Raw genomic sequence first — 23,332 nt, 5'->3', positions numbered from 1 at the left:
ACTTAAGGACCCGCATGAATGAATTACACCCTAGACCTAGGTTGACCCAGTACGAAGCCCTGGAGGAATGGGAGATTGAGGCTGTAGAGCGAGATAGACCCCGGATGGATAAGGGAGTGAGTAAATGGTATCCGAGGGTTCAAGCGCAGACCAAAGAGCAGAAAATGAAACAGTGGAGGCAATCTATGTTGACTGAAGGACTATTTCCTATGATGGGGGTATTAGAGGAGAAGAAAGGAAAATGTAAAGAAAAGACCCATCACCTAATGCCTGTGGGGGACTCAGAGGATGAGCACCTAGAAGATCTGTTAATGAAAAATCCACCTCCCTATGTTGCAGAATCAGAACCCGTGCATTCTCCAAACCCCTTTTCGAAGTATCCCAGATGTCAGAGGGATAGTGATACAGATGGAACGGGTACAGACAGTAAAACCAGTAATGGGGATGGGTTTTGCAGACCGAAATGTACGGTCCCAAATTATCAGCCGTTCGGAGAAGATCCACCTAGGTTGGTCACTCCGACTGCTCCAAGTATTTATCCTCCCTTGGTACCTCAGGTATTGCATGACAATTCTGCAGAAAAGGCTTTACGAGAAAAGGAGAAAGAAGCCCTGGCTAGACAGCGAGAGGATTTAGTTCGGACCATTGCCCAGATACATCCCAATCCTGATTCCCTGACTATTCCAGTAACTATTGGTCCAGCTATCCCACTGTATAGAGATGACCTGGCTAGTCCTCGTCCTCCTGTTATCTCCCCCATACTGCCTACTCCTAGCATCCCTCCCCCGAGGAAGGAGGTATTCATAGATGATGATCAAGAGAGTGAATGTGAATCTGTGGTCCTGATGGACTTGCCCATTAGAGAGCCTAGGACTAGTATGTCGGGGGCAAGAAGTCAGACTAGACCGAAAGAGGTGTTGATTGAAGGTGCATCTGGGGTTAGGAGTGCCACAGTAGTATCCCCCGAAGAATTAGACAGATGGACCAAGGAGCTGGAAAAGGAGGCCACTCCCCAGCCAAAAGCATTAGAGATATATAAATTGAGAATAGAAATAGAAGAAATGATGGCTGGAAATATAGGAGTTGAGCGCCTGAGTTCGTACAGTGAAGAAGAGTTACTGTTTATCAGCAAAAATCTTACCCGAAATGCTAGGTTGCTCCACGAAAGGATAATGGATACAGCCATAGAAATGGGAATTGATGTTAGCCACTCCAAAATACTTCAGAAACCCTACCGAGTAGACTTTTCAGACAAGGATTTGGAAAGCTTGAATGTGGTAGGAAAACAGATCCAGATAAAGGAATTGTTGAAGCTCCTGCAAAAATGGGGAGAGGTGGGAAAATGGAGAACCCGGTGGGCAAAGAAAAAGGAAGACAGCAGGGCTAAGTCTCAGGCTTCAGAATTCGTGTTAAAGGAAGTAACCCCAACAGAAAAATTGTGCCCCATGAGAGAGGTCCCGGGAGGGAAATATGTCCATGTCCCTTGGTCCCGCCAGGATATTGTGTCATTTACAAACGACTTCCCGAAATTACGGGAAAAGCCTGTTGACTGGTACAGGCAGGTAGAGCGCTTCATAAAAGTTCAGAAGTGTCTGCTGAAAGACCTGGATGGGTTCTTCGACATTGTGGTCCCTGTAGATTTGTGGACCGACTGTAAAATTGAAATTGATTGGCCCAGTGAGGAATTCCCCAGAGATGAGAAAACAGGGGCTCCTGCACCTGAAGTAATGAGGAAGTATGACCAGGTCATACAGTACCTTAAGAAAAAGGTGCCAGCAAAGGAGACGGATTGGACCCGAATAGATAGAACCACCCAGGAACGTGATGAGACTGTGCATTCCTTTTATGAAAGGTTACTGCAGGTATTTAAAACTTACAGTGGTATCGATAATGTAGACATGAAAGACATGACCCATTTCAGTTATAGATTTGTGCTAGGATTAAGGCCTGAAATATCCCAATGGATTCGAGATAATAAAATCAGTTGGCAGGGAAAGCCCATAGATGATGTCCTGAAATATGCAAAATACTGCGAGGATGAAATCGAAAATAAAAAGAAAGCCCTCAAGGAGAAAGTAATGTGGGCACAGGTGAAATTAGCTGAACAGCAGGAAAAACAGTTAAGTAAATTGACTTCCAGTAATAATGCTCAGAATGCCACTGCTGGGGGAGGAGGAAAGCCCCGAACTAAAATGAGTCGGGAAGAAGCCATGAAGAAGTTTCCGTGCCATGGGTGCGGCCAGATAGGGCATTGGCGAGACGAGTGTCCACACCTGCAGGCCGGTAATGCCCCTGTACATGGTTTAAATCCACAGGTGCCGAAAGAGGGGACAAGAAAGAACCAGCAACAGGTAAAATTACCTCCAATACCTCGCGCTCCTAGACAGAATTTTAAGAATCAGGGTCAGCAGAATGAGAGGGCGGAAGTATGGGAAATCGAGAATGAAAGAGATGCCATTATTCCACAGTATTTGTTAAATGATACCTTCCTCTGTGAAAATCAAGATTGACGGGGCCTGAGAGGGGGGGATGAGGAGTGCGTACTTGGCGCCTCCTTACCGGTAGACCAGACTGGACCATACATTGAAGGAAAGGTTGAAGGAAAAGACGTCACCTTTCTGTTGGACACTGGTGCTACTAGATCTACTGTGAAAACAGTGGATGTTCCTAACCTACCCCTCTCGGGAGAAGCGATCCAAGTAGTGGGTGTTTCCAATCAAATAATAAGTACCCCTGTAACTGAACCAATTGAAGTTTCTATAGGAAATTTCAAGGAAATGCACAGATTTGTGGTCTGTGATTCCAGTCCTGTGAATCTGCTAGGACGTGATTTGTTGTGCAAGATGCATTGTACCATCTATTGCACACCAAAAGGCGTCGAAATTCAGACCCCTGATGAAGATGGTTTGTACAAGCTGATGTTGGTCAGACAAGATTCTGATATCAAACCTTTAACAGTTGAGGATTTACCTGAAGAGCTCCAGTTAAGAGTAGTTCCAGAAGTGTGGGATTTCACCGGAAAAGATGTAGGCTTAATGGCAAATGTGGACCCAGTTAAAATAACAATAAAAACGAATGCTGTATACCCCAAAACGAGACAGTACAAAATGAGTGCAGAAGTAAAAGCAGGAGTAGCGACTGAGATTACCAGGCTGCTCGAAGCAGAAATAATAGAGGAAGTGATGAGCAGTCCCTGTAATTCACCTATCATTGGGATCAAAAAGCCTAGTGGGAAATACCGGGTGGTGCAAGATTTGCGCAAGGTAAACCAGATTGTTGTGCCTTGCTGTCCTGTGGTGCCTAACCCTGCAGTGATACTATATCAGATTCCCTGGAATGCAGAATGGTTCACTGTCATCGACCTGTGCCATGCATTCTTTTCCATCCCATTGCATCCCGAAAGCAAGTTCCTTTTCAGTTTTGAATTCGACAGTCATATCTATGTCTGGAATCGTGTCCCCCAGGGGTACACCGAAAGTCCATCGATTTTCAACCAGATACTAAAAAAGTGCCTTGAAACCCTAGTGCTGCCAAGAGAGTCTGTGTTGGTACAGTACATAGATGACCTGCTAGTGGCATCTAAAACCCAGACGGACTGTGTCACTGACACAATTGCTTTGCTGAATCACCTAGGAAAAGGAGGACATAAAGTGTCACCTGACAAGTTACAATTTTGTAAGAACTCAGTGAAATATCTGGGGCACCAGATAGAAAAAGGAATCAGGAAAGTTACTACAGAAAGAATCAAAATAATTAAAGCAATGGAACTGCCCAGAACACAGAAAGAGGTGAGAATGTTCTTAGGAGTTGTGGGTTACTGCAGACAATGGATTGTAGGGTTTGCGGCTCTAGCAAGACCCCTGATAAAAATGACAAAGAAAGGAGTAGAAGACCCCGTCAGTTGGGACAGTGAAAGCATGAGTGCTTGGGTAACTTTGAGAAACTGTCTATGTACTGCTCCTGCATTAGGTATGCCTGATTACTCTAAGCCCTTTGAACTATTCTGTGACACCAGAGAAAATTGTGCTCTTTCAGTCCTGACCCAGGAGCACGGATTAATTAGACGACCGGTGGCCTATTTTTCAGCCACCCTAGATCCGGTGGCTGCTGGATTACCTGGATGCTTGAAAGCAGTTGCTGCTACTTGCGTCAGTCTGGAACAGAGTGAGAACATTGTCATGGGACATCATGTCACTGTATATGTTCCTCATTCTGTTGTAATCCTACTGACTAGAACTAAGACCCAGTACATCACACCTAGTCGGCTGACTAAGTATGAGAGAATTTTGATTGGTGCTGAAAATGTGACCATTTCCCGGTGCAATGTCCTAAACCCTGCGACATTGTTAGCTGTTCCTCTGGAAGTAGAAGTTGAAGAGGAAGGGGAACATAATTGCGTCGATTTAACTGAGTTCAGTACTAAGCCCCGTCCGGACATCCGTGAAATAGCATTACTTGATGGGGATAAGACAATGTTCGTGGACGGCTCATGTTTGAGACATGAGAGCAGGGGTCTGTGTGCTGCCTATGCTGTGGTCACATTGACGGAAACCATAGAAGCATCTTACCTGAGCGAGGTGAAATCTGCACAAGTGGCAGAGCTCATCGCGTTAACCCGAGCATGTAAGAGGGGTAAGAACAAGAGAATAACTGTTTACACCGACAGCCAGTACTGTTACGGGGTTGTTCATGACTTCGGCCAATTGTGGCTACAAAGAGAATTCATGACTTCCTCAGGCACCCCTATCAGAAATGGAAAAGTGGTGCATAACTTACTGGAAGCTATCCAATTGCCCAAAGAATTGGCTGTGGTCAAGTGTGCGGCTCACCGATCAGGAAATGACGATGTGACAGCCGGTAATAGGTACGCTGACCAAATTGCACAATTTTGTGCCCGATACCAAATGTCCCTCCAAATTGCGTTGTGGGGTGGAACCAGCTGCCAACTTATGTTGTTTGAGAATGTGTCAACGTGGGAAGAATTAAAGGATTTGCAACAGGCAACAGACAGGCAAGAGAAAGGCAGGTGGGCAGCAGAGGGATGCAAATTGAGAGATGATGGTGTGGTGGTAAACTCGACTGAGGTGCCTGTATTGCCTGACAGCCTGATAGACCCCATGGTCAGAATGATACATGAACCAACACATATGGGAAGGGACGCAATGTGTCGGGTGTTTGACAAGGTGTTCTGTAATTCAAAGTTCAGGAACCAGGCGGAAAAGCTTTGCCAGAGGTGCCTAGTGTGTCAGCAATTCAATGCAGGAAAAAGGACTGTGGTAGAACAGAGTAATATCGGAAAGGCAGTAGGTCCCTTTGTCAGAATGCAGGCAGACTTTATAACAATGCCTAGGTGTCAAGGGTATAGATACATCTTAGTCATAGTTTGCCTATTCTCTCGGTGGGTGGAAGCATATCCCGCAAAGAAGAATGATGCCCTCACTACAGCAAAGTTATTGCTTAGGGAGTTGATACCTAGGTACGGAATTCCCGAGACAATCGAAACAGACCAAGGTGGGCATTTTGCCAACGATGTCCTAGAAGAACTCTGTAAAGCATTCAAAATGAAGCAAAGACTGCATTGTGCCTACCGTCCAGAGGCTTCTGGGGTAGTGGAGCAAATAAATGGCACCCTGAAATCCAGATTGGCCAAAATGTGTGATTCCACAAAGATGAACTGGATAGAGGCTTTACCCCTTGTGCTGATGAGTTTGAGAAGTATCCCGAACAGAAAAACTGGCCTAAGTCCCCATGAAGTGTTGATGGGAAGAGTGATGCGACAGGCATGGGTACCCGGACACAAACTGCTAAGCATTTCTGATGATATGGTATTAGAATACTGCAAGCAGCTGGGTGACCAAGTGCGTTCTCTCTCTCAGCAGATTGGAGAGACAGAAGAGGAGTGGCCAAAGACTCCAGCACATAAACTGCAACCAGGAGATTGGGTGGCGTTAAAGAAACACACCCGGAGCAGTTGCCTGAAACCAAGGTGGGGAAAGCCACGACAAGTGATCCTCGTCACTACGACTGCTGTAAAGTGTGCTGGTGTACCGAAGTGGATCCACGCCAGCCACACAAAGCGGGTAACTGGAGAAAACGCGACTGGAGCTGAAGGCAGCGCAGCTGAAGAGGCATCCGAGGAGGAGAGTCCGGAGCTAGCTGACATCGAACTGCCGAGCACAAGTCGAGACGTTGAATGGTTCCCCGCCGACGACCAGGTTCATGACCCAATACGAACCAGGAAATATTCCTACTTAGACAGTGAGTGGGATAGTCCAGGTGAGCTAGAAATAGAGGAAGAAGGTCAGGTCAACGAAAATCACAACACACCTGATCAGGAAATAGGCCAAGTAGGGTCAGATCAAGACATCGAAACTCCTCCAGAAACTCCGGAGACTGGAGAGGGACAGATAGTAATTAGAGCTGACGTTCATGCAGAAGAAAACGAAGAGATCGAAGAGCATGAACAGGAACCGATAGAAATAGATCAACGTGCTCAGACAACAGAAATAAAAGCAACCAGAAATAAAAAGCAAGTACGATTTGAATCTGAGCAGGGTCAGATTAAGGACCAGGCAGAAGAAATAGATGAAAGACCTGGAACTAGTCAGACAGGCAGGGAAACAGAGGTGCCACATCAAAAAGTAAAAAGAGTGCACGAAGAAGGCCAAGTTTCCTCAACGACTGGGAGGCACGGAGGCAGAAGTGCACCCCGATACGTCAAGAGACTGAGGATCAGACTAAAGACAGCCGAAGAAAAACTGAAAGACCGAAAAAGGGCTGAAAGTGAAAGAAAGGCAGCCCAAGGCAAATCGCTAAGAAAGAGCGACAGAATGAAGAAACAGAACCGACTGTATCGGAGCCCTGAGTGGACGTACTTTGTGTTGGAGGAAATTGACGAGCCACACCACAGTGGCAACAGTGACGAAGAGTCCATCGCTGATCGGAGTTCTGACGAAGACCCTCCTTGAGAGAGCCCCGAAGTGAGCCTTTGGTGCAAAGAAACAAAGAGGGGTAGCAAAAGCCACCTGTAAGCTAAAAATGTCTGATCCGAATGTCTCTGGAAGATCCAGATGTGGGTGTCTTAAAACCTGTTGTAAAATATGCTTGTGTAGTATAGCAATGCTAATAGTAATGTGGATAGGACTAAGAGTTTTTCTACCTTTTATGATAAGTAAAAATCCTAACTTGTCCCCTACTGAACCAGAAGCAGTAGACGCAGGGGTTGTACAGACTGCAGAGACACCACGAAGCTTAGAAAGACGCGACAAACAAGTAAGACTGACACACACGACCTAATTTAGAAGCATCAGATGAAGATGGACTACACTTTCACAAAATGAGAAACAGGACACATTTAAATGTTTTTGCTAACTTGTTAGTGCATTACGTAGAAGCTATGGAAATAGAGGACTGTTATGTCTGCATGAAGCTACCAAGTTCAGTGGCTGAAGGCGTGACATATCACCATCTACCTTTAACCTATGGAATTTCCTGTAGTATATTAGCTAGCTTGTTTTATAGAAGCACTTTACAGTATTATTATTCAAATGCTGACGTGGTATTTTCTGAACTCCCCATTAGAGGACACCTAAACCTTGTACATACTAAAAGTGACGTGACCCGTTATATGGGAGAATATTTTCTGACTATAGGCAACATAGATTTAGACGAAGCAAGACAAGCTAATCTGACCTGTTCTCTGCATGAGAAGGAAAAGATGTTCATAAAGATGGCAGACAGAAGGAGAGAAAAGTTTCAGAAGAAAGCAAATGACAAAAAGGATAGGGTCCCTAGGTGGGCTGAGAACATGGATAACACCTCGCAAGGCGAAGCTAATCCTGCCTTGTTGTTGGATTTTGAACGAAAGGGGAAACTTTGTATCCATAGGGAAAAGACAGAGTACTATAACAATGTATTCATCGGTTCCAGCGAGTGTGAACATAATTACAAGGTAATTGGAGGTTGGGGTTTCAAAAATGGGTCAGAACCTGTGTTTCCCGGAATATATTATATATGTGGGAACAAGGCTTATTTCAAATTGCCGGATCACTGGTATGGAAGCTGCTACTTTGGCATTGTTTTCCCGAAAATATACCATGTGAATAATGCAGCTGGAAGCGATGAAGAGACTAATGGCTTAGTGCGTAGTAAACGTGAAAGTGTAGGTGAAATTATAGGTGATATTTTTAGTGCACTGATACCTGGAATGGGGGTAGTTCTGAAAACTCATAGAATCTGCAAATTGTCTACAGTAGTGGACCGGCTATCAACGGACACTGCTGCTGGATTCCTGATGGTCAATACTGAAATGGTTGCGATCAGATCAATGGTTTTACAAAACCGTCTTGCCCTTGACACCCTATTAGCAAAAGAGGGCGGAGTCTGTAGAATGCTGAAAGCGCAACATTGTTGCACTTACATTCCTGATAAAAGTATCGAATTAAAACAATATGTGAAGAACATAACTAATTTGGAAAAAGAACTCAAACCATTGGAGGTTGACAGTGCCTGGACGAGACTGACTGGAGGTCTCTCCTCTATAGGTAGTTGGTTTACTAACCTAGGTAGAAATCTGTTGTGGAAAATACTGATGCCAATAGTTGTGATAGGCGTAGTTGTATTGATCATTTTCATTTGTTGCAAATGCAAGATATGCAAAAAGAAATATACAGTAAATAAGAGGGGGGTGAAGAGAAATATTGATGAACTGGAATTAGAAGAATTAAGGAATGAAGTCTACAAAAAGGTGAAAAATCACCACTCTCATAGAGAAGCTGAAAGAAAACTCAACAATAAGTTTGTTGAAATCCAAATGAGTGATGTGGATGAATGAGAAAAGTTGGCATCTGTTTCCTTTATGTGGTGATGATAGTAAATATCATCAAAGAGGGGATTGATGGAGCAAGGATTCGCATGTAAAGCGTCTTGCTCGCACACAAAACCCTTGCCTAAATGTATAATCATATTAACCCAGTTGTTCGTCTTTATTAAGCGTTTTTCCAAACACGCGGGTGTCCCCAGGATGCTTGCTTGTATGTCTTTTTCATACTAACGAAGCTTGCACTAAAGAAACGGCTGCTTCGCTGAAATTCAGTCTGCGCATGCGTCGGTCATACCCATGTGATGTGACGCACTCGCATTCTGGAGGGATTGTATTGCTCATGCGCACTGTTGCAAACATGGCCGCTTGTCTCTCACCACGCTTTCTGCTTGCTACCGCCGCTTCAGCCTATCTGTCCTTTCGCACTAAACAGTAATGCTATAGTCATTATAAAGTAAGGTATGGTTAGAATTTCATCATGGTATACAGTGTGATCATTTTATATGTGATTTTAATTTGTTCTCGCTTACTTTTCATGTACCGCGTCTCTGGGGTTGGGAAATCGGGAGCGGAGCCATACTTGAGGCTCTGCTGGGCACCATCATGTGACCGGAGAGAAACTCTACTGCGCAGAAGCTGAAACAAGCCAGCTGGCTCCTGAAGCACAATGCGCCTGAGAAACTCTCTGGGAAGAACAAATCTCACCTTGGAAGAAGCAATACTGTTGCTACCTATTGTGAACTCTTACTATACTGCTGTATTCCTATGCATGGGAACGTGAACCCAAGGGGCGGGTAGGAACATTTTAATATTTAGGATGGGAAAGTCGAATTCTAGGAGGTGGTAATGACCGCACCACCTCTCCTGACCAATCATAATGTGGGAAACTGTCACTTGCAACATTAGTGGGTGGTCTGAGGGACCCCAAAACAGTATAATTGCCCTAGTTTTAGCTTAGGAAAATTGTCCGACTTGTCCGAGTAGCAGACCTGTCACTGACCCTACGAACTCTATAGGTGCTCAATCTAGAGTGCTGCGGAGCACTCTGTCCATACTTTCCACAAACTCCTAAGGGGTGGAAATAATCCTAAGTGCTGGCGAAGCACTTTGCTGGGAAATTCGAAAAACCCAATCGGGGTTACTGGCGGATTACTTGCAGAGAGGGGTAACGCAGGCGTTGCTTCCGAAGCTGTGGGTGTTGGTCGTACCTTGGTGAGCCCAGTCCTGATCCCAAATCCTGAGGGGTATCCTGTCCTGACTGTCCGTGAGCTGTACCTGCTCGCATTTTGGAAATTCTTTTCTGAGGGTCCTTGTCCCCGTCCTTCCCACTGACCCGTGGCCAGGGTTGGTCTTCATTCTGAACTAGGTAATTATCAGTCCGTGGGTTTGCGTCTCTCTCCCTCACTCTTTCTCACTCTCTCTCCATTTTCTTAATAAAGCGCTCTTGCCTGTGATATTGCTCTATCACCTTTAAAGCAAGTTTTATGCAATTGTTTATTAGAATTGTTCCACTTCTCTCCCCACCTTTAGAAAATTGCCAAACTGTTATGTTTTATTAGTATGTTCCGATTTTTCCCTTCCCTTTAGTATGATTGCGGTGAACTTAGTAAGAATAGTTTAAAGCACTTAGGTTAAGTACATGTTCTAGGTCCCATCTATGTCCTATGTCCTAGTATAAAGTTGCAGTGACTAGTTTTGTTCTAAAATTCCTACCTTTTAGTCTTCCCATATATTCAATGGTCCTAGTATTAATACATAGTTACCTAATGGTTTTGATTTTGATGTTTGACGCAATACTCTGCCTATCACTTATCGCCTTGTTATACTCTCTTTGAAACTTTATATAAAACTTTGAACATCCTCAGGTGTCTGTGGTCATTTTACAGAAATTGTAGATAAGTATGTACTGATTATAAAGAGTATTGTTCCTAGGCCCTGTCTACTATTTCCCTGATAGCTCCAGATCTGTCATAAGAATTGTGCCTGTGGTAAGTCAGGTGCATGGTAAGCAGAGGTGAAACCAAACCTTAATTGCTCATAGAAGCGTGCAGGAGGAAAAACATAAGTAATTATCACCCGGTTCACCCAAATGTCGTTGTTGTATCTGAATTTGCACGCCAGGGCCCAGTGCGTGTAAGAAATTGGTAATCTCGGTGACCCGGGTGGACTGCGCGCTCTATCAGGTGCAGCGTCCTTATGCCACTTGAGATGTTCTACTCGAGGGGCAGCTTCCTCAACGCAAGTGGCAGGTTTCTCAACATCAGCAGTAATGACCTACCCCGAACGCTCGCGAGGAGAAACCTCGCCAGAAGATAGTCTAGCATTGGATTTTCCTAGCTCGTGCTTGCTAACTCAATATTGGCGAGCCGTGAGAGAGGAAAGAGTCTGCTGCACGCCACAATGCTGAGTTTTTAGAAGCTCTGCGGCCCATGCGGAGTGCAGAGTTAGAAAAAGTCCACAAACTCCTCAAGGGGAGCAGAGTTTACCTCCCAGGCCTACAAATTAGTCTGATGAACAAAATTGTTTTTTTTCATATTGCTTCCCATGCACAGATCTGAGCCAAGCGAATTAATAGACAAAGAGCAGTGGGTCTCTGTGTTTCAAACTTTTGAATGTGATTGAAGAAGCATGTTCCATCCAAATCCTAAATTCTGCACAGAAAAACCTTGCTGAGAGTGATTTTTCAAGAGTGATGCATTGTGATGCAACATGCCCCACACCTACTTAGTTTTGAAACTCTATCTTGACGGATTACGCCAGTCATGTAGCCAAGAATTTATGAGTGTTATCATTAAAGACGAGTGATTTAATTTGAGTCTGCACAAGAGCAATACAAACATGTTAAACAGTAAGATTTACATTACAAATATTAACAAACTTAAAATTCACCATGGCTGTACAATGACTATTGAACAACTGCTTAATATTGCTCAAGTTGTTATGAACCAATATGTCATGGATGATATCGGTGAATGATTTGATGTAAGAGCACCAGACGAGGGGAAGTTGTACTTCGTTGTCATTCAAAGTGATCCTCAGCCATACTCCTGAGATGTGGTTGTCATCCTTCGCCAAATCACAAAAGTAAAATCTTCATGTTTCACTATGGCTGGTGAAGCTTTGCTGTTCAACGATTTCTAATGGTTCTCTGGATGTCCTCTGGTGGGATATTGTGTTTTAGTACTGAATGTTTATCAGAAAGGGAGATGGTTAGGGATCCTCAATACATTTTGTCAGCGTTATCCGTCACAGTGGTCAGAATTAAAGGCCAAAGAAATGGTAAGTAGGCTGAAACCTTAAAGTTGTAAAGTACAAGGTCAGATAGGTCAAGTAGACAATTGCACATCCTCACAGTCCAGCAAGCAATGGAGGCACCAGGAGCTCATAAAATATAGTTTGCTCTGTTTCCAACTTTGGCTTGCAAAGAATTTGAATAACTTTAACTATGGTGACGGCGGAGTCAGCCCTGAAGAGATTGTGACCCTTCAAACACGACAAGAGGTAAGGCAGTTTATAAAAATGTGCTGCCATACAATATTGTCTTCTCCAGTGTCACACCCTCTCCTACACAGGAGTTACTCCACAGAAATCAAAGACTCTTTGTAGTCCGTAAAAAGGCATTCAGTGTTTTGGAATCATACAGATTATTTTTAACAATGTGAAACAGGCCTGATAAATGTCAGTTTCAGGGGTCGATTACAATCTCAGTTGAAATAGAGGCTTTCTGACCAAGATGGTTGGTTTCACTTCTGACCGCCTAATTACAATTTTGGTTGTCGGAAGTGAAACTGGCCAGTCACTCCAGCTGGCTTCCAACAGGCTCAAGGAGCCTGTCTGCCTTTCAGAGGCTGGCCTGTAATCCATATGGACGCCTTTTTATACCGTCCATATTATGATTAGGGTTCCCTGTTTTCCTATTTGTCTTTACAGATTAACACAGACAGAAAACACTGCCTCTCCTGTCTGTATTTATTTTGGAAAGTGGAAAAATACAGATAATTTAGCTTCTTTTGAATGATTCATCATGCTGAGATTAATCACTTTCAGGCCAATAGCTGTACATAATGAAAGCAAGGGGAGTTACAAAACTCAATGACATGTCCTTAAATTACTGCATCTCTCAACATGTACATGTGTTATTACACTATTTCTTTAATGTGGGTTTATTATGTTTATATTTTTTACTGTGTAATGTGCTAAACCCTGACAGGCATCTAAGTATGAGTCCACATTTATCTGTTAAATGAATGCAGAAATATACGAGTTATCACCTCATCTGTTTACACAACACAAAATAAATGTGGCAAAATCAAAATCAATGGCAAAATCAAAATTCTCTCCTGGAACCTGCCTGGTATTAAAAAACAAACTATCATGTCCAGATTGGGGTTCATTTATAGAGAACTGTGACGTCTGCTTACTGCAGGAGACGTGGGCTCGGGTAGATTATCAAAGGAGAGGTTTTGCTACTTTTAATATCTTAGCCACTATGAGGGGCAGGGGAAGACCATCGGGGGGCTTAAGTATCTGGGTGGGTACGCTCCTGGGTGCTGAAGCCGAGCAGATTCTGACTAACTCTGAGGATGTTCAATGCGTCCGCTTAACGATGCCGGCAAATACATGAATCGCCCTACTGAATATTTACTCAAGGCAAGCACAGAAAGGACAGGAGTCTGGAGTCGTTGAACACCTGAGACAGTTAATTTTGACTCTCGACCCAGCAGTTGTCTTGATAATAGGGGGGGATTTTAATTGCCAGTTTGAGCACCTAACTAACCCAACCTTAGACGGCCCAGACGATGAGGACCAGCACTGGCATACACTTGAACCCCAGATCCCACCAGTTAGAGCGTGGACACCACTGGTTCTACAAATTAAGTTGTTTACCCTGTCATCGTCACTGAGGGCATGTAACAAGAGGACAAAATCTGATAGACCAGGCCTACCCACCTTCAACAGAGAAGGGCAAAACTCGATTCTGGACTACATTATGGTGGAAACCAGAACATGGGATAGGATCCTGGACTTTCAGATCCACCCGAGAAAAGACAGTGATCATAACGCTTTAGTTATGACACTCAAACCAGGGAGTTTGAGTTTGTCAAACCCCAAACTAGTGCCCAACTCAATACAACACCCATTGTCTCTAACCAACAACAGGCGGAGAGTAAAGTGGCCCTATATCCAGGGCTTTCCAATTAAAGTAGCAAACATCTATCAGCAGGTTCTGCCATATTTAAGAGAAATGGGAGAGGCTGGAGAAACGGACATGCAAACGGGGATGGGGACTGCCCTTTAAATATTCATAAACAGTTGACTTCTAAATTGTTTGATGTGTTTTACCCGGTAGGAAGCCAAAGGGCGAAACCGGTCTCAGTTCATCCCTGGTATAATGCCATTTGCCGCAAGGCCAAAACAGAACTGTTAAGTGCTGTAAAGGCCAAGGATAGGCCAATAATTAATTTGTGCAGGACTAAGTACAAGCGGGTCATCTAATCAGAAAAGAAAAACAGGGAAGCTGACAAATGGGAGGATCTTAGGAATGCCCTCATGGGAAAAGACATGAAAACATTTTGGGCAATAGTCAGCTCTGGGGGGAGGGAGGACAGACTAGCGGTAGAACCCAATATAGCCCCAGCAGTCTGGGAAGCTCACTTTGGAGCATTGTATGCAAATTCAGGCAATGAAGTCACTTCTACCTCACTAACAAGCCTCCTCCATGAGCATCGATTGGAGGGGGTTTGGGAGATTACTCTATGCGAGGTAGAATCTGCTATCAACAATCTACAACCAAATAAGGCACCCGGTTTAGACAAGCTCCCTGGCGATTTGTTTAGGACAGAACCAAAAATGTGGGCACCCTATTTGTGTGTTCTGTTCAATGCTATTTTAAAGGGCATGGACTCGCCGGACACTTGGCGTGGCGCCGAGATAGTTCCGATCCATAAAAAAGGTTGCCCTCTTTTACCGTCCAATTATAGACCCATTAGCCTGATAGACACCACCCAAAAATTGATGGAACGGGGTATTCTAGACAGAGTCCAGGTTTGAATTGAGGAAAAAGAGATTTTGAGTCCCTTCCAGGCTGGCTTCAGGACCAGCACATCTACTATCGACCAGATATTCAGACTTTAGGTCTTATATTGGAAAACGGTGAGTGTGGAAGGTAGCAGCCTCTACCTCATCTTCGTTGGCCTGAGGTCTGATTTTGATCTGGTCCCTAGTGAAAAATTGTGGAGGGTATTGTTCGATCTTGGTATTCCACCATATCTTTTGGATGTGCTGGTGAGGCTACATAAGGAGACCTATGCACAAGTTAGGTGCGGGAAGCATAGAGAACTGTCAGCACGCTTCCCGGTGAAACAGGGGGTGTGCCAGGGGTGCATCCTGGCACCCACTCTATTTTGTCTATATATTAATGGGCTTATAGACCACCTACTTTGAGTCAAGGATAGTGATGGCCCAAAGCTGGTCTCGGGGAGGGTGCCCTCGTTGATGTTCGCGGACAACACTTTGTTGTTGTCCAAGACTTCAACGGGCATCCAAAGCACCCTGGACGGCTTTGCGGACTTCTGTAAAATGAGAGGTCTGGAGATCAACCTGACTAAAACCAAATTTATGATCTTCAACCCTCCTAGGTTGACCCACCCGAATCCACTTCTGGACGACACTCCCCTCGAGAGAGTGAAGACTTTTGAGCATTTGGGCATTACCCTATCGGAACACTTCGAATGGGATACCCAATTAGCAAAGGCATCTCTAAAGTTAACCCAAGTGGGAGAAAGCAGAAACGCTACTTGAGGAGCCAAGCAGACCTACCTTGCCACACCTGCCAGACTTGCTCCTGGGTCCCTGACGCTGTGTGTTCTCCCCCGCCGCCGTTGCTCGTAACATCGCACGGCCGCTGTGGGGGGAGACTACAGCTCCCAGCCTGCACAGCGACCAGCACCGCCCACTTCCTGCCTCAGAGCGCCAGGAGGCGCTTAAACACCGGCAGCTCCCTCGGAGGAGCGGGGAAAGCAGAAACGCTACTTGGGGCCGAGCAGACCTACCTTGCCACACCTGCCAGACTTGCTCCTGGGTCCCTGACGCTGTGTGTTCTCCCCCACCGCCATTGCTCGCAACATCGCACGGCCGCTGTGGGGGGAGACTACAGCTCCCAGCCTGCAAAGCGACCAGCACCGCCCACTTCCTGCCTCAGAGCGCCCGGAGGAGCTTAAACACCGGCAGCTTCCTCCGCGTCGCGGGACGCGCGTGGGCGGTGCCAGGAGAAGCTCGGGACAAGGGCGGGACCATCTGTGGCCATCAGGGGCCAGCAGAGGTCGGGTCTGGGCACCCCCCTTGGCTCCGGATATGGGGAAGCGCAAATTGACGTCCAAGGATGAAGAAGGTAAGACGGCTAAAGTACCCCGAAAATCTGAGACAATCATATCATACCTAACATCTGCTGTAGGGGCCTTAAATGTCCAAATTGCTAATGCAGAGAAAGAACTGGGACTTGACTTGCCTCCCGTCACACAATCCGACTCGGATCGTCTACCGTCATTGCATTCTGCTCCCCCTATCCCACTTGAACCAGACATAGTTCTAACGATTCCTTCGCAGGTACTCCCCTCTGTACATGACCACATGGAAGCCCTAGAGCGGGGCAGCCTGAGGACAGTGACCTTGTAAATCCTAAAGGAAAACGTAATTTTGGAAAAAGATCTCGCAAACAGACCAAAGCTAGACTTGATACAACATCCATCTCTAGTCTCCCTACTAATTTGGCGGACCTGGTTGAAGGCCTATTTGAATCTCGCCTGGAGCCGGCACTCGCGAGTATCGCTAAGGACATAGTGGACTCCCTGAACTCTCGTGTTGCAAACCTCATAAAGAAATGTGAACATATTGACGAGTTTATGAGGGAATTTAGGGCACAACATTCTGACCCCAAGTATAGTAGGGTTGAACACGTGAGCCATAAGCTGACAGGTGGCCAGGAGGCAGTTATAGATCCCCCTCCCCCTCCCGCCTCTCATGCTCAGCCCACGAGTCACACACTTCATGGGTCTATGGTTGTGTCTAATTTCGGGGGGCAGCAGATTAAACCTTTTGAGGGCAGGCCAACAAAACCCACTGGTCTTGAGCGTCCTATTGTTGGGCCTCGTAACACAATTTTACGCACACTAAACCTCCCCCCCCCGATGCTGCACCTCTAGTGGCAATCCTAACCGGGGTACCATGCCTACCAAATGGCTCCGAGGAAATGGAGGGTGACCTCCTACTTAGAACAAAAAGGTGGTGTTCTCAGTTCAGTAGTGGGAGTGTTGATGTTGCATCTAACATTATTATGGTCAGACGGGGTGGGTGGGTGGGGAAGAGAGAGAAATGTATACCTGGTGACTGTGTGGTTGTTAACTTTAATAGGCCAAACATCGTTGACACCCTGTTGTGGGATGGATCGGAGCTTGATGGTTCTGGCATTAGGCCGCTTCCTCTGGGTTATTTTTATCCCCCTCCCTCCCACCTACATTTCAAGCCTTATATCCCGAAAGTACCACTGCCCCCACGCCTTCCTGTGGGAGTTCCTAACACGAAGAATAACTCTTACCAAACAGGTCAGGCTACACTCAGGGCAGCGGGTCGGGCTGCAGTCTCCCAGAACTCACCAGTTCAACCTAGCTTAGGAAATCACTCTGGAATTATTGTGGCTAATAGGTTCTCCCCCCTTTCTAATTTAGACACTAACGACTGACTACCACACACACAGTCGGAAGGTTCTGAGCAGAATAGGCAGGATAGATGCGGTCCAACCCATAAGTTACTCAGTTGGAATGTGGCGGGTTTGAGAAACAAATTTACTGATGAAAGGTGGACACACTTTGTGACTCAACACAATATTATAGCCCTGCAGGAGACGTGGGATACAAGTGATAATTACTGTCTAGATGGGTACTGTAGCTTTTCTGTGAAGGCGGTCCCTGGGCTTGGTGGGAGACCTAAAGGAGGACTGTATATCTTTACATCATTCAAACTGGCCGGCTCCTTCAGAAAGCTGGAGATAGCTTCGGCTAACATCTTGTGTCTAGAATGGGTCAGTCAAAGCTACCCTACTGTTTTAGTAGTAAACTTCTATAATGCTCCTAAGAAGGACACGCGGAATTATCATTTAAATTCTTTGGCAGGCTTTTTAGACGATTACAAGTCAACAAACAATGCGTTATTCGAAGTAATTTTAATGGGCGATTTTAATATACATCCATGCAGATGGGACTGCCTAGCAGACTACCAAACGGGCCGCCCTGGTTCCAATTCTACCCACTTCGAACATACACCACAAGGAGAAATATTGGAAGATTTACTTGCTAACATGAATCTGTTTGAGATGGACGGGGCTAGGGGGGAGGTTAGGGTGCCGACATTTACAGGTAGAGAGGCTGATACAGTGATTGACTTTATTTTTGTTTCAGTTGGAATAGTTAATGTGGTTTCCTCCTACAAAGTTGTAGTTTCAGCTTTTAGCGATCATAATCCCCTGGTATTGACACTGATCCTTGGGGTCGAAATGGCTAGACGAGAGGAGAGACTAGCAGGCTGTGCTGATACCTTGATTCCTACGACCAGGGTAGGAGATTAAATTGGGCCAAGGTGGTCCCAGATACCTTTATTATTATTATTATTATTATTATTGGACATTTATTAAGCGCCTGGTTACGCCACTGGCGTGTCCCCGCGCTATGGTAAGTGAAATGACTGTCCCCCCTCCTCCTAACCCAGCTGTCTACTGAAAAAGATAAGTTTTAAGTTTTTTCCTAAACTGGATTTCGGAGGGCTCAAGCCGAAGTTCCAGTGGCAGTTTGTTCCAGCATTTGGGAGCAAGGTATCTGAAGGACCTGCCTCCCATACGAGCTTTAGATATTCTTGGTACTTTTAACAGCCCGACCTGCGAGGACCGAAGACTGCGTGTAGGCTCGTAGTAGGCTACTAGGCTCTGGAGCGGGAGAGGTGCCTTGCCGTACAGAATACGGTGGCAGGTGGAAAGGGCCTTAAACTTTACTCTCCTCTCAATGGGGAGCCAGTGGAGCGCTCGCAAGGCTGGCTTGGCGGAAGATCTTCTGGGGAGTCTGAGGACCAACCGCGCTGCCGCGTTTTGAAGAACCTGCAGGCGACCGATGACCCTGCCTGTGGCCCCCAGATAAAGCAGGTTCCCGTAATCAAGTCGGGAGGTGACCAAGGCATGCACCAGCGTCCGACGAGCAGAGATGGGAAGCAGGTCTAAGACTTTCCTAAGAGCTCTCAGAACGCTGAAGCATACCCCCGCCACCCGACCGACATGTGGGCCAAAGGTGAGGTCCTTATCGACCCACACGCCCAGATTCCTAGCCTCACGGCAGGGAGCGGGGACTTCCCCCAAACAAGGTGGCCACCACGCCGACGACCACGCCGACGGTACACCCCCCACCACGAGCACTTCGGTCTTGCTCCCGTTCAACTTTAAACAGTTGGCAGACATCCAGGCAGCAAGGTCTTTCATGCAATTCCTGAAGATGTCTGCCGCAAGACCGGGCGCGCGCGATAGGGAGATGACCAACTGCGTGTCATCGGCATAGGACACCAAGCGGGGGCCGTGACCCTCCACAATAGCCGCTAGGGGGGAGACGTAAATGTTGAATAGAGTTGGGCTCAGGGACGAACCCTGAGGGACGCCCTGGCCCAGCTCAATCTCCCTGGAATAGCACTCACCCAGTCTGACCTGAAAACATCTCTCAGAGAGGAAGGACTTGATCCAGCCAAGCGCAGCACCTGTCACCCCGCCTTCATTCAGACACTGTAGCAAGGTGGAATGTGCTACAGTGTCGAATGCTGCGCTTAAGTCTAAAAGGATCAGTGCCATCGTCTGGCCCTCGTCAACTCCCTGTCTGAGAGCTTCTACCGCCACGAGGAGAGCGGACTCCGTCGAGTGGCGGGGACGGAAGCCAAATTGCGAGTCGTGGAGTAGCGAAGCCGTCTCCACGAACTGCATGAGCTGTATATTGGCTGTTTTTTCCGCCACCTTCGCCATGTAGGGAAGGAGGGAGATAGGACGGAGGTTATCCAACTTATCAAAACTGACGTTGGCCTTTTTTTGCAGGGGAAGTACCACCGCCTGCTTCCAGGCCTTCGGGACCACCTGAGACTCAAAGGAGACGTCCAGAAGCTGACGTACGTAAGGCTCTAGCACTGGTAAGCTGTCCTTGAGCCGGCTCGGGGTAGTCGGGTCTCTGGGGGAACCGGATTTGATGGATCCACATATGCGGAGAAGCTCCGTTGTGGAAGGAGTGACGAACATGGTCAACCGATGTTCCCCTTCCCTTCTAGGGAGTTCCACGGGGGCAGTGCCTCTATCTGTCTTCTGGGGGAAGGAGTTGTAAATGTTGGAGACTTTAGTTGCGAAGTACTCCGCAATACGATTACAGCCCTCCGTCGTGCAAATTTCCCTCGGTGCTGTGGCAGTCTTTCCTATTGCAATGGATTTGTAAATAGAGAAAAGCTCCTTGGTGGACTGTTTGGCTTCCTCAATTTTATTGCAATAATACGATGATTTGGCCTTCCTAATCATCATATGATATGCACGCCTGCAATCGGTATAAGCAGTTTTGGCCTGCGCGGAGTATGCAATTGCGATTCTCCTATTAACATGACCAGAGAATCTGGATTTCATTAAAGACACGGAGGCTGACATTATGCATTATCCTTTAATAAGCAACTCACACAGCCGCACTACATCATAAAGGATAAGTTCTAGAACAAACAGTGTACAAAGGATGTAACTAGGATATGATCTGCCTCTTTTAAAAGAATCGCAGCAGCAGGAAGGACTTCACAAACGGAGAGAATCAAGAAGAAACATCGAGGAAGGAACTCCAGTATCTCCAATATCTTAATGGAAAGCTCCTCAATGGAAATCCAGTCAAATAGAATTGCCTGAAAGAAAGAGATGATTAAGAATCAAGAGCCTATAGAGCTATAAAATCTCAAAAACAATTATACATGGGTATAATAAGAGATTAACAGCAATTGAAGCAGTAGATAATTTCATAAAGACATATCAAAGTTGTAAAAGGGAGGAGGGAGGGATAATGTCAGCCTCCGTGTCTTTAATGAAATCCAGATTCTCTGGTCATGTTAATAGGAGAATCGCAATTTCATTACAAGACCGGAGGCTACATTATGCATGTTCGTAGCCCCGAAGGACAACATCAGACATATGCTCGATAGGCTTGCAGTAATGACGAGCAAAGGTGTTAGCATTTGACCAGTCAGCAGCTTTCAAAATATCCTCCAACTTACCACCTGACCAGAAGGATTTACTGGCCATAGCTCCTCTGATAGAGTGTGCTTGGAATTTAGAGAGGTCAATACCAGCAAGACTCATGGTAGACTTAACCCATCTAGCTATAGAAGTGGAAGAGACAGGTTTAAAAGGTTTCACAAAAGAAACTAAAAGTTGATTTGCATCGTTAGGACGTAGGAGAGACATTCTAGAATCATACTCTTTCATACAAGCAACAACACAAAGTTTAGGGAAGGTGTCAAAACGAGGATAAAAGATAAAATCTGACATGGTTTTCGTCCTTCTGATTAACTCAAATTTGACACCAGATATATCATAACATCTATTAGAAAGGTCTAAGCTTTTGATGTCAGAAACTCTTCTACAGGAAACTAGGCACAAAAGAGTGGCGAGTTTGAAGGAGAGAAATTTTCTATTAAGGGAAGAGTTATCAGGCCAAGAACAAAAAAGGTCTAAAATACATTTAACATCCCAAAGGGTCTGATACTTAGGTTTAGGAGGTCTCCTCAATCTTATACCCTTGAGGACTCTACAAATAATAGGATTTTTACCTACCGATTTACCGTTGATGGGGGAATGGCCCGCGGAGATTGCGGATCTAAAGCAATTAATAGAGCGATAAGAAAGACCTCTGTCAAATTGTTCGACCAGAAAATTCACGATATTGACGACAGGAGTCTCCACGGGATCGAGATTCCTTTCCAGGCACCAATGAAACCATTTCTTCCAAATGTTGTTATACCTGAGGTGTGTTCCTGGTGCCCAAGATTCTCCGAGAAGAGAGAGAGCTGTTGACGAAAGTCCATACAATTCGTTAGATTGCCTGACACTTTCCAAGCAAGAAGGTTCAAATTCCCCTCGAGAATAAGACTATGATCTTCCCCGTCTGCGTTTGAGACCAGGCCTGGAGAGGCTGGGATCAGAAAGGGAATGTCGCATGCTAGTTCCAGGGCTGTCGGGAATCAAGCTTGGGACGGCCAAAAGGGAGTAATTAGGATCAGAAGGCATTGTTCTAATCTGACTTTCTGGAGGACCCTCTGAATCATGGCGAAAGGGGGAAAGGCATAACCCAGGAAGTGAGACCATGGTTGGAGAAAGGCGTTCACAGCGAGAGCGCCCGGGTCCGGCATCCAACTGAAATAGTTGGGAAGTTGGAAGGTAAGCCTGCTGGCAAATAAGTCCACGTCTATAGGACCCCAAAAGTGGAAAAGGGAATTGAAGACGTTCACATCGAGTTTCCAGTCTGAAAAATCTACAAGGAATCTTGAATTCCAGTCTGCAGAAATGTTTGACTTCCCTGGAAGATATTCCGCCCTGAGGGAAATTTTGTGTTCTAGACAGAACATCCAAAGTTTCCTGGCAAGATTGGAGAGATCTGCAGATTTCGTTCCTCCAAGGCGATTGATATAGGCAACAGCAGAAATGTTGTCCATTTTCAGAACAACAGACCTCCCTTGGATGGAGTGTTTGAAGCTCATAAGAGCGTATAAGCCAGCTGTCAATTCCAGAAAATTTATGTGTTGAGAAAATTCCGTCAGGGTCCAAACCCCACCGGTGTTCTGGTCTTTCAAGCGTGCACCCCAGCCATGAAGACTGGCGTCTGATTCTAGGACAAAATCTGGGGAAGAGCCAAAGATAGCTTTGCCATTCCAGGCGTCTAAGTTTTCGAGCCACCAAAAGAGCTCTGCTCTGGCATCTGGGTCTAGAGAGATAAGATCTCCATACCATAGACCTGAATTGAGGGCTTTTCTCTTTATTTGCTGAAGCGCGCGGTAATTCAGAGGACCAGGAAAAATGGCCTGGATGGAAGAAGAAAGAAGTCTGAGGAGTCTGGCTAGTTCGCGGAGTGTCAAAGACTCTTGTTTCAAGACGGACCTGATCTCTTTCCGGATCTTGGCAATCTTCTTGGTAGGAAGAAGGAGAAGACATTTGACAGTGTCCAGAGTGAAGCCAAGGAAATCTATGGTCTTGCAGGGAGAGAGAATGGATTTCTCTTTGTTGATGATGAATCCTAGACTCTCTATTAAGTTCATTGAAGTATTCAGATCTCTTAGGAGGTCTGAATGGGATTGGGACAAGATAAGGATATCGTCCAGGTAGATGATGAGACGGATACCCCTTTCTCTTAGAATTGTAACGATACACTTCATGATCTTGGTAAAACACCAAGGGGCAGAAGAGAGGCCGAAGGGAAG

This window comes from Lissotriton vulgaris, chromosome 9 (assembly GCF_964263255.1).
Source record: "Lissotriton vulgaris chromosome 9, aLisVul1.2, whole genome shotgun sequence".
NCBI lineage: Eukaryota > Metazoa > Chordata > Amphibia > Caudata > Salamandridae > Lissotriton > Lissotriton vulgaris.
This window is presented reverse-complemented; position numbering follows the sequence as displayed.